We start from the raw sequence: 11666 nt of genomic DNA, 5'->3' as shown, positions 1-11666 counted from the left end.
CCTTCCCCCCTCTCTCTCTCTCTCTCTCCTTCCCCCTCTCTCTCTCTCCTTCCCCCCCTCTCTCTCTCTCTCTCCTTCCCCCTCTCTCTCATTAATGTCAATGATAACATTGCAAAATTATAATTCTGCTTGCTACCTCCAAATTCACATAGAAGGAAAACTGTAAAACCTGGAGTATATGGCTACTCGCGATCCCCATTAACAAAAAACGAAGTTAAAGAACCACCTCCTGGGTGCTTAGCAAGAGTTCTTCAATCCCCAAAGTTTTATAAACAGTTTTATAAACATGGCAGAGGTTTCTTCATTTCCCTCGGCAACGCCGGGTACTCCAGATAGTCTGTTATAAAAATATTGGAGTTGGGGGAAAATGGCTGTTTGATAGTCAAGAATCATCCAATTGAGTCTTGAAGAGTCCGTTCGTTTTCCAATCGACGTGGGAAGGCAGAGCGCCATGAGGATGGACGTGTTGGGTGACCAATGGTGGGAGTGTGTGGGTGGGACAGTGGGAGGCAGGGTGCCATGAGGATGGACGTGTTGGGTGACCAATGGTGGGAGTGTGTGGGAGGCAGGGTGCCATGAGGATGGACGTGTTGGGTGACCAATGGTGGGAGTGTGTGGGCGGGGCAGTGGGAGGCAGAGTGCCATGAGGATGGACGTGTTGGGTGACCAATGGCGGGACTGTGTGGGCGGGGGCAGTGGGAGGCAGGGCACCATGGAATGAAACCTCCAGCAATACATCCAACCAGAGTCGGTAAGCCTACAAGTGACACAAAATTCAACCCTCCTCCTGAAAGGAGAGCTGCTGTAGAAGCGCTACAGGCATCGGCAGCTTGTACGGAATATTTAGATGAGGCCCGTGGCCCAATTTCAGGCCAGCCTCAGGCCTCTCTGTTTGGGTGCTCACTGCCTCTCCGGCGCCTGAAGTCTGGATCTGAAAGTGACTAATTTATACCCCATATATATACTACACATTACAGCTATCAATGGATTTGATTTTTGAAATCCAAATGAGCCTTTCAGGCTGCATTATAATTTTTCCAGGTTTGCACCTGTTTTATCCAACTATATTGACATCTCTACATATGAACATTTTACAGTCCTCATGACAACCAAATGGAGACATACAGCTAGACTCCCCCATTGGTTGTATTGTAACACCAACCATAACCCATTTAAAACAACGGTGAGGGGATAATCCAGGCAAAAATCTATTAAAACTCCACAACATTCAAGAGTTGTATGAATACAATACATCTTTAAGCCGATGAAAAGAACTCATTTGTTGATCTTGTAATAATTTGGGGAAAGATTTCTCCCATGTACTACATGTAGCAAAATTATAAACCCCTTATAAAGAGGTTTAAGACTTGTTGCATATACTGCACAGAAGAAGCTTTTTCCGTTTGGCAGTAAAATATTGGACTATTACTGCAGCAGATCTATTTCAAAAGTGTGGTTTAGTTATCGTAAATAAAATGAATTTAAACATGACACATTTTATTTTTGCTAGATACATAAGTATTGTGCAAGATGGCAGACACTGAAGATGCATTGGAAGAGATGGCGTAAGTGTTACATAATGATAAATATTTTATAACAGTTAAGTGCAAAGGATCATTCTTCTTTTATTTTGTTCGTTTTGAATAAATCATTTGCCCCTTTTCTTTTGCTTACAGGGAGGAGGTGGAAGGTAAGACATTACCAATACTTTAAAAGATGTTTTTAAAATTTATTTTGATATTTCCACAAGATTAATGATTTTTTTCACCTTTTCTTTTCTGCAGAGCAAACACCAGCCATAGAAAGTGCAAGATATATATTTTCCAACAAAGTTTGATTTATTTAATTTCCAGTATTTTTGTGATGAAACAATAAAATGTCTTGGGTTGGAAATTGAAAGAAATGCTGATATTAAATGGCACAGAAATTATGCAGCATATTGATTGTGTGGGTGTAACAGAAGCTAAAATCGCCCAATTAAGAGAATGAATTAACAACTGAAAATTTTCAAACAGCCACTGAAAGGTTTGAGAATGTTCTAAGAGAAACTTGTGCGAACTGTAAACTACCAACTCCTAGAGCTTTTATGAAAGAAGGTATATTAAGGTAAAATATCCCCTTTTGTGTTCCCAGAACAGAGGCTTGTCAACCAGGAACGTGCATTGGAAAATCACAAACACGTAGCCCAGGATTTTCCATCCATTAAAATAAAAGGAGGGAGAATTGTGGGTTGCGTACACACCAATGTGCGCATCCAGTGAGACAAGCCTTGCACCCGGAGCACAAAAAGGTTGTAGCCCTGTCTCCAATCTGCACTCGGAGAATTGGTGATTGTGTCTCCAACTTGAGCACCTGTCCAGTGAGGGTCCCGTTTGGCAGCGTAACAATTCCTTTCCCTTTCACAATTGCTGCCACAGTTCAGTTAAGAAGTGATTTGAACTTGTAGGGAGAGAAATTGGATCTTGTTTTGACGCTTAATCGGGCATAAAATGGGTGTTAAGCGCGCTAATTTTGGTTGGCGATCGTGCACCCACAAACAGCACTGGAAATGCGTCTACCCCCATATTGTTTCGGAAGAGCTTTAGTCGACTCGGGCGGCCAGCTGAAAAAAGTGTTGAAATGAGGGTGTGTCGCCTGTTTAGGGCCCTTTTGTGATATTGCTCTCTGTCAGCGCCTGATTCACTCATTCTTAAGACCACCCAGCAAATCATGACTGGAACAGTGGGGAAACAGGCTGCAGGTGCGGTCTGTTAGTAATTTTAGGCTGCTAGTGGGGCTTTTTTGGGGGGTAATTTTGGCTGCAATAGCAGTGTTGATGTTTTTTTCTGAATCACTTTTTGGCGGTTTAGGAGGTTTTCTATACTTTACTTTCAGCACAGTTAGTGTTTTGATGGTTGTACTGCTGGGTTCACGATTGGGGCTGGAGGATTAGGAGGAGCAGCACCAACCAGGATGACTGCAGAGACCAGGGGACGCTGCTAGAAGAGGGGGAAGGAGAAGACGTTGCAGGTGGACCCACACAATGCTTGTCTTCAGGCACCGCATTTCCTACCTGGACCTGACTGAGGTGCCTCTGCTTCACTACGTTTGCTGTCACTGAGCTATATCACCTGTTGCACCATCAATTGGAGCCCCACACCAGGGCATGGGCAGCACTGTGGCTGTGAAGGTAATGGTGGCCCTTAATTTCTACACCACGATCATTCCAGGCTGCAACAGGTGACATTAGTGACATCACACAGTTTGCAGTCCATTGCTGCATCAGGAATTTCACAGATGCGCTCTACGCTAAGAGGAACCAATTCACCTCATTACCCTTGAGGCAGAAAAGGAACAAAGAGCTGGGGGCTTTGCAAGGATAACAAGCTTTCCACAGTTGCAACACATCATTGACTGCACCCATATTGCCTTGCGTGCTTCATATGAAGAGTCAGGAATATAAGTTAACAGTAAGAGATTCCACTCCCTGAATGTCCAGCTGGTGTGTGACGGCGGGCAGCATCTTATGCAGGTCTGTGCCTGTTTTCCTGGCAGTAGTCATGATGTTTTTATCCTTCACCAGTCCTCAATAACCTGTCTCTTCCACCCAGACCAACAGGTGTTAGGCTGGCTACTTTGGGACAAGGGGTATCGCCTGACCACCTGGCCCGTGACTCCTGTCAGGAACCCGAGCACTGACTGAGGAACGCTACAACCAGTCATGACAGAGTCCGAGTTCTGATTGAACAAGCCATTGGCCTTCTGAAGCAGAGGTACAAATGCCTGGACCGGTCTGGAGGCGTTCTTCAGTACATCCCCAAGAGAGTCTCCAGGTTCGTCTTCGTGTGCTACATGCTCCATTATTTTGCCCTGCGAAGGGGCCAACCTATGGAGACACCTGGAAGAAGAAGTAGAGGTGCAGGAGTATCAGGAAGCTGAATGTGCCAATGAAGAACAAGGGTCATCATTCCAACCAGCTGCCAGAATTTGCAGCAGCAAATTATCAAGGAAAATGTGCCATTCAATAATCCCTCCCCTCCCCAATGCACCACCATGCAGTCCCTCAACCAAGGTCCTTGCACCCACCACATGAATGCCCCCAAAGGGTACACCTTCTTAGTTACTTCTTCTTAGGCAGTCCCTCGGAACCGAGGATGAATTGCTTCCACACTAGAAATGAGTTCTCCGGTGACCGATGAGTCCAATGCGAGACCTACAGTCTCTGTCACAGGTGGGGCAGATGGTGGTTGAAGGGGCGGGTGGGTGGGGTTCTTGGGTTGACGTGCGTTCCTTCAGCTGTTTGCGCTTGGCTTCCGCTTGCTCCTGCCGAAGAGATTCAAGGTGTTCAGCGCCTTCCCGGATGTTTCTCCTACACTTTGTGCGGTCTTGGGCTAGGGATTCCCAGGTGTCGGTGGGGATGTTGCACTTATTCAAGGAGGCTTTGAGGGTGTCCTTGAAGCGTTTCCTCTGTCCACCTGGGGCTCTCTTGCCATGTCGGAGCTCCGAGTAGAGCGTTTGCTTTGGGAGTCTCGTATCGGGCATGCGGACGATGTGGCCCGTCCATCGGAGCTGATCGAGCGTGGTCAAAGCTTCGATGCTGGGGATGTTGGCCTGAGCGAGAACAATGACGTTGGTGCTCCTGTCCTGCCAATGGATTTGCAGGATCTTGCGGAGGCAGCGTTGGTGGTACCTCTCCAGTGCTTTGAGGTGCCTGCTGTACATGGTCCATGTCTCTGAAGCATACAGGAGGACGGGTATCACTACTGCTCTGTAGACCATGAGCTTGGTGCTGGGTTTGTGGTCCTGGTCTTCAAATACTCTCTTCCTCAGGCAACGGAAGGCTGCACTGGCACACTGAAGGCGGTGTTGGACTTCGTCAGCGACGTCTGCCCTTGTTGTAGGCTCCCGAGGTATGGAAAATGGTCCACGTTGTCCAAGGCCTCGTCATGGATTTTGATCATCGGGGAGCAGTACTGTGTTGCGGGGGCAGGTTGGTAGAGAACCTTTGTCTTACGGATGTTTAGTGTAAGGCCCACGCTCTCGTACGCTTCGGTGAAGGTGTTGATGATGGTTTGGAGTTTGATCTCCGAGTGTGCGCAAACGCAAGCGTCTTCTGCATACTGTAATTCGATGACTGGATGGGACAACTTTGGATCTGGACTGGAGGCGATGGAGGTTGAACAGTTTCCCGTTCTGTAGATTAGCTCCACTCCAGTGGGGAGCTTACTGAGGGTGAGATGGAGCATTGCAGCCAGGAAGATCGAGAAGAGTGTTGGTGCGATGACACAGCCTTGCTTGACCTCTTAGTTACTAGGAATATTAAGACCAACCGCAATGTAAAAAAAAAAGCCACGTGATTCATCTCGCTTCATTTCACTATTCCAAATCTTTAACAATGGAGCATTAAAAATCATCCTTGCGCAAACTCCTAGGCCAAGAGTTTCCACTCTGGGTGCAATCGGCACTCCGGGGCGCAAATTGCGCTCAAGATAATGCTAGTTTTAATAAGTTTTTTTTTGCACAAGTTTTGTCTCAAACCGATTTGCATATCGGCAAACATAATATCTTGCTTGAACCAGTGCAATTGGGCAGTGTTTTAGAATGTAATTTTTAAAGAAAAGTTTGCATTAAAAATATTCCTTGATATATTTAGGAGTGGTAACCTGGTGCAGTTTTATTAATACAGCTGAAAAATGGGATTATCACAAAAAATAAGCATTTTTAATCAGTCTAGCACCTGTCAGTAGTGTGATTTTTAAATAACTAAATAAGAATTTAAAAACTATACAGAATTATTTACTAGTTACATTGATGTACACTAGTCAGTTTCTTAGTAAATTTAAAAAAATTTAAAGCTTTCAAAACATGTCCTAGTGTCCCTGCAACAACTTGTAGTGCGCCAAAAAAAAAAGCTTAATTTTAAGAGCCTCCTTGAAGGCCTACAAATGGGCGCAATTAGCGAAATCTCGCAATGGTGATTCATTTGATCTGGAGCCGTGGCCAGTTTTGTAGGCAGGGCTGCTTCTAGCGCGATGTATTTAAAACCAGCGCAAAAGACGGCGGAAACTCAATTTGCGCTGGAATAATTTGCACTTGAAATTCCTCAATCTTTTGCGCTGGTTTGGCCGATTTCCCACGAGTTGCACTGAAAAAACCATCGCAACCTAGCAGAGACTCCAGGCTGTATTGTCTTCTGTGCTCTTTTGTCTGATCTGGCGCTCGTTCTCCTTCATGTTTTGAAAGCCAGAGGAGATGCTTGAACCCGGAGCCAAGATGGCAGCAGTCTGAGCTCCGGTCAGAGCTGCCGCCACAGGCTCCATTGCAGCGGGCCCCATTGCAGCGTTCATTGATCTGACCGCTTGCTCTGTGGTTGACTGGATAGTTCTGATGCCGTGCGAGAAGACCCCACACAAGTTGGAGCTGGACTCCTTCATGCTCTGACATTGTGCGCAGTCTCGCTGTCAGTACACTTAGAAGTTCTGTGTGTATTCCTATCAGTCTTCTTTGATGGGATGGGCCTTTGAAATTCAAATCTGTACCTTCTGCAGCAGGGCTAGGATCCAGGCTCTTCCTCCAGTGAGCTGCTTCCTGGGCTGTCCTATCCCCCGCCCTTGCTTTGTGCACTTGAATCTCCCAGTGAGCAGAAGCGGGGGAGAGAACGCTTGTGAGCATTGGGGCTACAGGTGGTGCAGAGCTCAACAGAGAGTAACAGATGAGAGTTAGGAGTCTTGCCTTAACAGCCCTGCTCAGATCAATACACTTTAGTCATTGCAGCCAGGTCCTGGGTGCAGTCTTCTACCTTTGACCTGTTTGGCCACTTCACCCCACTGGTGTCAGGCAACTAGCTTGGGGACACTTCTGCTTCATGTGCCTCCCTCTTTGTCGACTTAGGACCTCCAAAGCAGCGTCAGAGAATCTGGGGGGCCCTTGCAGCACTTTCTCTGCCTGCCATTTTCAAACTCTTTAGTCACTCTTGATGATGTAGCTCCCCTTTAAGAGTTGCAAGCTGCCTTTAACTGGCATCGGGGATATTTGGATACCCAGTTTCCTGCTCCTCTCCGCCCCCATTAGGCGGGTCGCCAATGAACAGCATGAGTAGCGCTGGCAGCTCGCCAAGTTTAATCAAATGAGGCATGAGCTCTGATATGGCTTGTGCCTCTTATCCATGCGATTGGCACCCATGCGATTTGTTTTTCCAAAACAAATAACTCCGCACAGACCAGGTTCAATCTTGGGAAGTACCTGAGCTCTCTGGCTCCTTTTAACCCACTGGATAAACTCGCTGTGCCATTGGTGGAGGTTTGCATGAATATCAAAGCAAATTCAAAAGTAGCTTTTAAGATGCTATTTAAATTTCTATTTTTTTTTATATAGAAACATTAGAGGAAGAGCCCAAGTTGGAAGAAGGTAAAATTCTTGCCTGTATTCTTAACAAAGTCACTATTTATATGTCTGTTATTTTGTTATGTTTTAATTTCATCCCACCAACTGTGGACTTTATAAGGCCAACTTTCTGATGGGCACTCCCTGTGCAGAGCCTCACCCACTGGGAAATCGAGGATGTGCGCCGTACTATTTTCTTATGTGCACTGCCATCGGGCCCAGGTTGATGCATCTTGAAAATCGGGCCTCATCGATACAGTTGGTGATATTGGCTTGGTTTAGTTGGTAACAAGCTAAGCTCTGGGTCAGAGGTTACAGATTCAAACCCTGTGCCAGGATCTAAGCACACAATCGAGCCGAACACCCTACTGCAGTACTGAGGGAATGCTGCGTTGTCAGAGGTGCTGTCCCTTGCATTCAACATTACATCGAGGCCCTGTCTACCTGTTCTTGTGGTTCTTGTGTGTTAAGGATCACATGGCAGTATTGAATGGAGAATAAGTTGTTCTCCCAGTGTCCTGTCCAACATTCCTAACTTCCACCATCATAAGTAAAACCATATTAGCTGGTCATACATCTCATTGTTGTATTTGGGATTATGCTGTACACAAAATGGTTGCCTACATAACCATAATTACTGTGGAGGAATAAATTGCCCCTCTGCACCTAATATATACCAGAAGCATGTATGGCAAATCTGCACCGGCATCCCATAATTTTCTATCCATAAAGCAGAATTTTTTCCCCTTTTACTCAAAAGTAATGAATTGTACTGAAATGCTTTTGAGATGTGATAAATCTTTATTTGTGCATCATCTATAAACTCCCACTTTTTGAACATTAGTTAAATAATTCCACTCTAACAAGGCTGGTATCTATGGTAGAACTGCATTGATAGATGGACTATTTTTGTATAAGGCCTTGCTAGTATGTAGCCTAAATTACAGACGTGCGCTTAAAAGTTTCCCACATTTTATCATGTTATCTCAGCTTAGTACAAAGATAATTATTAGGAAAGCAGTCTTGTGTTTAGGATGTAATAATTTGTGCTGTGTGTGGTCATTTGCATTATGAAAAGATCATCACCTGGCCTCTCTGTTCCTTTTACCCTCTAGTATGGTAATGATTCCTTTTCAACTTTCCAAAATTACCCTAAAATAGTTACAAATTTCAGTGCTAAGCAAGTGTACAGTTACTCTTTTACTGAGTGTTTGCAGATTTTCAATCGTCTTTGAAGTATCCAATATTTACCTACAATGGATAGAAAATGAATGCTGATCGATCCTTTGAGATATTCAGTGTACTAATGTACGTAGGTCATACTGATTTGTGGAAAGCAATAAAATACCATCTGTCAAGCTGCTAGGACAAACCGCAAATAAAAGTGCCGAGAATTAGGAATGTCAGATTATTAGTTTCAGATGCATTTTGGTTGTGTTATTCGGTGATTTATTATACCCTGCATAGTAATTGATGTAATAAAACTCACTACGCACTTGGTTTGAGTATAAAGCAAGGCTTTAATCAACTTGTTTCAGAACATGGAGGTCTAGTTGTACTTCACTAGTTCCTTGACTTACAAAATGTCCCTGACAAGCTGGGGCCCACGCCCGGGTATTTATACTCCTTGGACGGCGCCACCAGCTGGCCGTCCAGCGTTATTTCATAAGTAGTTTCTTGATGATGAGATTTATAACAGTAATTACTACAGAGGATTTCCCAAGAGAGGTATTAGTGCCCACTGTGCACCACTCTCAATACCAGCATATCCACAACTTGTTCTTTATCAAAAGAAAGTAAGCAAGGGTGCATATCGCGTGCTATGACTTGTCAGAGCCAGACACTGACTTCTTCTTCTTCTTCTTCTTTCTATATCTGATTGACATAAGCAGATTCCTCTGCACTTCAGGCTGAACAACCAACTCATGAAGGTACAAAGTATTGTCCATGAGCTGCTAACACCTTTTACTGAGATGCAGTCTATTTGCTGAAGTTGTCATGACCTTGCAGAATTGTTTTCTGTTCATCATGACTGATGTACGTAATAGTCACCACTTTTGATACGATGTATGAAGTGGATTTATTTAAAGTATAAATTATTTTGCGGACTTGACCAAAAACCGGATTGTCTTAAATAACACTAGGTTATGCACGCCCTTCCCAGGTTGCCGTTGAATAGTAAAATTACCAAATAAAGCAAAGTATTAAAAATATAAGAACTAGTTACATACTAAAAATCAAACATTGAAGTACCATACATTTAAAAATGAGAAGACTGGATAGGTCTCTGCTTCTGAAAATGCTTCTTACAGCTCTGCCCCTCTGTTACAGATCTGCTTCTTATCTATGCAATTCAGTAAGATCTTAGAATATCTACTCTTCAATTTGTTTGTGCCTACCTGCATTTTTGTTTACAAAGTCATGAACCCACTTGTTTTAATTTTGCATTCCAAAGTCTGGTAGCGTACATACATTGAGTGCTTCTTTCAACCCTCCCAAGAGTTTTATCACTGAGTTCATTAAGGAAGCATTGAACTGTGCACATTACAACAAAGAGAGCCAGTTTTTATTGTTGCTGCACTGCTAGCCTACATGCCATTGAGTAGGATGTACATCCACCAATTGCAGAGAAAGCTAACGTTAAAATGCCAGGCACAGTCAGTTGATAATGGAAATTCAAGTAGTAGCTTTTCCAGCATCTCCGAATATGATAACCAGATAAATGCCATGTCGCAGAAACTATGCAGGGGTTCTCCCCAGCTACCTCTGTGGCTTTGGTGGGAAACTGGTGAAACCTCAGGAAAGCAGGAGAATCCCTGTAGAATTTCAGGGCCCTTATGTCCAATATAAACAGTGTGTCTCATCAACAAAATGGGCATACTTCCCCCATATACCTGTATGAACTGAATGCCGGAGTTATTTTTCATGTACTCCACCTGTTAACGTAGTTGAAGTAGTAAATGAGTTTCCAGATAATGTTTACCTACTTTTTTAAAAATAATTTAGATGAGAGGGTGACAAAAGGGGTCTGTTACACCTTGTGGGAGCTTAACTAGGCAGTTCAAAATATCTGATCAGATAAACTAGGATTTTGGTCCAGACCATTCAATAAAATGCTCCGATTATCTCATTTTTAACCTGTTGCAGGGTATAACTATTATAATTTACGGGGCTGATTTTCAAGTTGTCAATGTTGGCGAGGACCCTTGCCTGCCAGCTGTGCATACTGGGAAATCACAGCACTTGACCCACTACTTTCCTTCCTTCCTTTTAATTTTAACGGATGAGAAATTGAGGGCAGTGCCCTCTGATTTCCCGACCGGCAAACTCAAATCGGCCCTTCTCTGATTGCATCTCCAAACAGTCATTTTAATCTGAAAACAAATACTACTTTAAAACTAAATACAAAGCTTTACAAGCAATTTAAAAGCATATTTCCATTTACTCAAATTTTTAGAGCAGGCAGAAAAGGTCATTCAGCCCTCATTAACCATAGATTCAGTAAGGCTATACTCCTGCATGGAGCTTTGCTCAGTGCAAGTGCCAATCAGTGGATCAGATGAGAAAATCAGGCAATTTCGGGATCATACCTGCATTCAATTCACCTTATAGTCTCATTAGTTGCATTTTAAAAAGCTGTGATGTAGCCTTTAATTTGCCCTGTACGTGATGTTGAACTCTTTTTTAATCTTCAATTTTCATCTAACTTGCAGATTCTCCCTGCAGTAAATGATTATTTGTTTTAATTTTCTGAATTCAAGTATATTAACCTTTCTGTTTGCTCCAAATAATGAACCGGTACAATTCAATCCTTCAACAGACCTCCTTATCAAGTAAACCATAACTGTAGCTCTGTCCCTCAGTTGCAAACATTTGACTAATATAAGGATGACAGTTCCTTCCAGCCATGTACTTTATTTGAAAAATATAGAATAAACATTGTGCTCCCGCAATCCCAGTGGGGAGTTTAAAGGGAGTGTAGCTAGGAGGATCAGGGCTACAGTGCTGAAGTGCTAACATCAAACCTTTTGGAGTGTGACTCCCTACTGGAGTGCAGGATTGTTGCAAATTTTAGTAACATGTCTAAAATTATTACCTAAGAGATGTATTGACTAACTTACATCTTTTAATGCAAATATCTGCTATGCCTCTTAAGTTTAGAACAATATTAACATTTATTTTTTTCTATATTAAATTTCCATTTTAAAAGAATCCTATGTCTTGGATATGCCCTTTAACTTATTGTCGGGTGATCGCAAATTAACCACCCATTTTACATCTCGTCTGATTTTCTTTTCCATTGA

General features: G+C 43.4%; 1 protein-coding gene and 1 long non-coding RNA gene across 3 annotated transcripts in view; both read left to right on the top strand.

Annotated features, from left to right (window-relative positions):
- The window catches only part of LOC147105594 (uncharacterized), an 8133-nt gene extending 6230 nt beyond the window's left edge, over nt 1-1903 (top strand). Inside the window, exons 3-4 of the long non-coding RNA XR_015081518.1 lie at nt 1511-1565; nt 1677-1903. This is a non-coding gene — a long non-coding RNA (uncharacterized LOC147105594). The remainder of the gene's footprint in view (nt 1-1510; nt 1566-1676) is intronic.
- Nucleotides 1904-7332: 5429 nt separating this feature from the next.
- The window catches only part of LOC147105593 (troponin T, cardiac muscle isoforms-like), a 49743-nt gene continuing 45409 nt past the window's right edge, over nt 7333-11666 (top strand). Inside the window, exons 1-2 of one of the 2 annotated variants that reach the window (XM_086010122.1) lie at nt 7333-7386; nt 9255-9293. The gene's annotated coding sequence lies outside the window, so the exon portion shown is untranslated. The remainder of the gene's footprint in view (nt 7387-9254; nt 9294-11666) is intronic. The other variant, XM_086010123.1, reaches the window with a different exon arrangement.

The sequence above is a fragment of the Somniosus microcephalus genome, chromosome 17, assembly GCF_052327205.1.
Source record: "Somniosus microcephalus isolate GS21.2 chromosome 17, FLI_Smic_1.0, whole genome shotgun sequence".
In the NCBI taxonomy this organism is placed as follows: domain Eukaryota; kingdom Metazoa; phylum Chordata; class Chondrichthyes; order Squaliformes; family Somniosidae; genus Somniosus; species Somniosus microcephalus.
The sequence above is the reverse complement of the archived record's forward strand: the minus strand, read 5'-3'. Positions and strand labels throughout refer to the sequence as shown.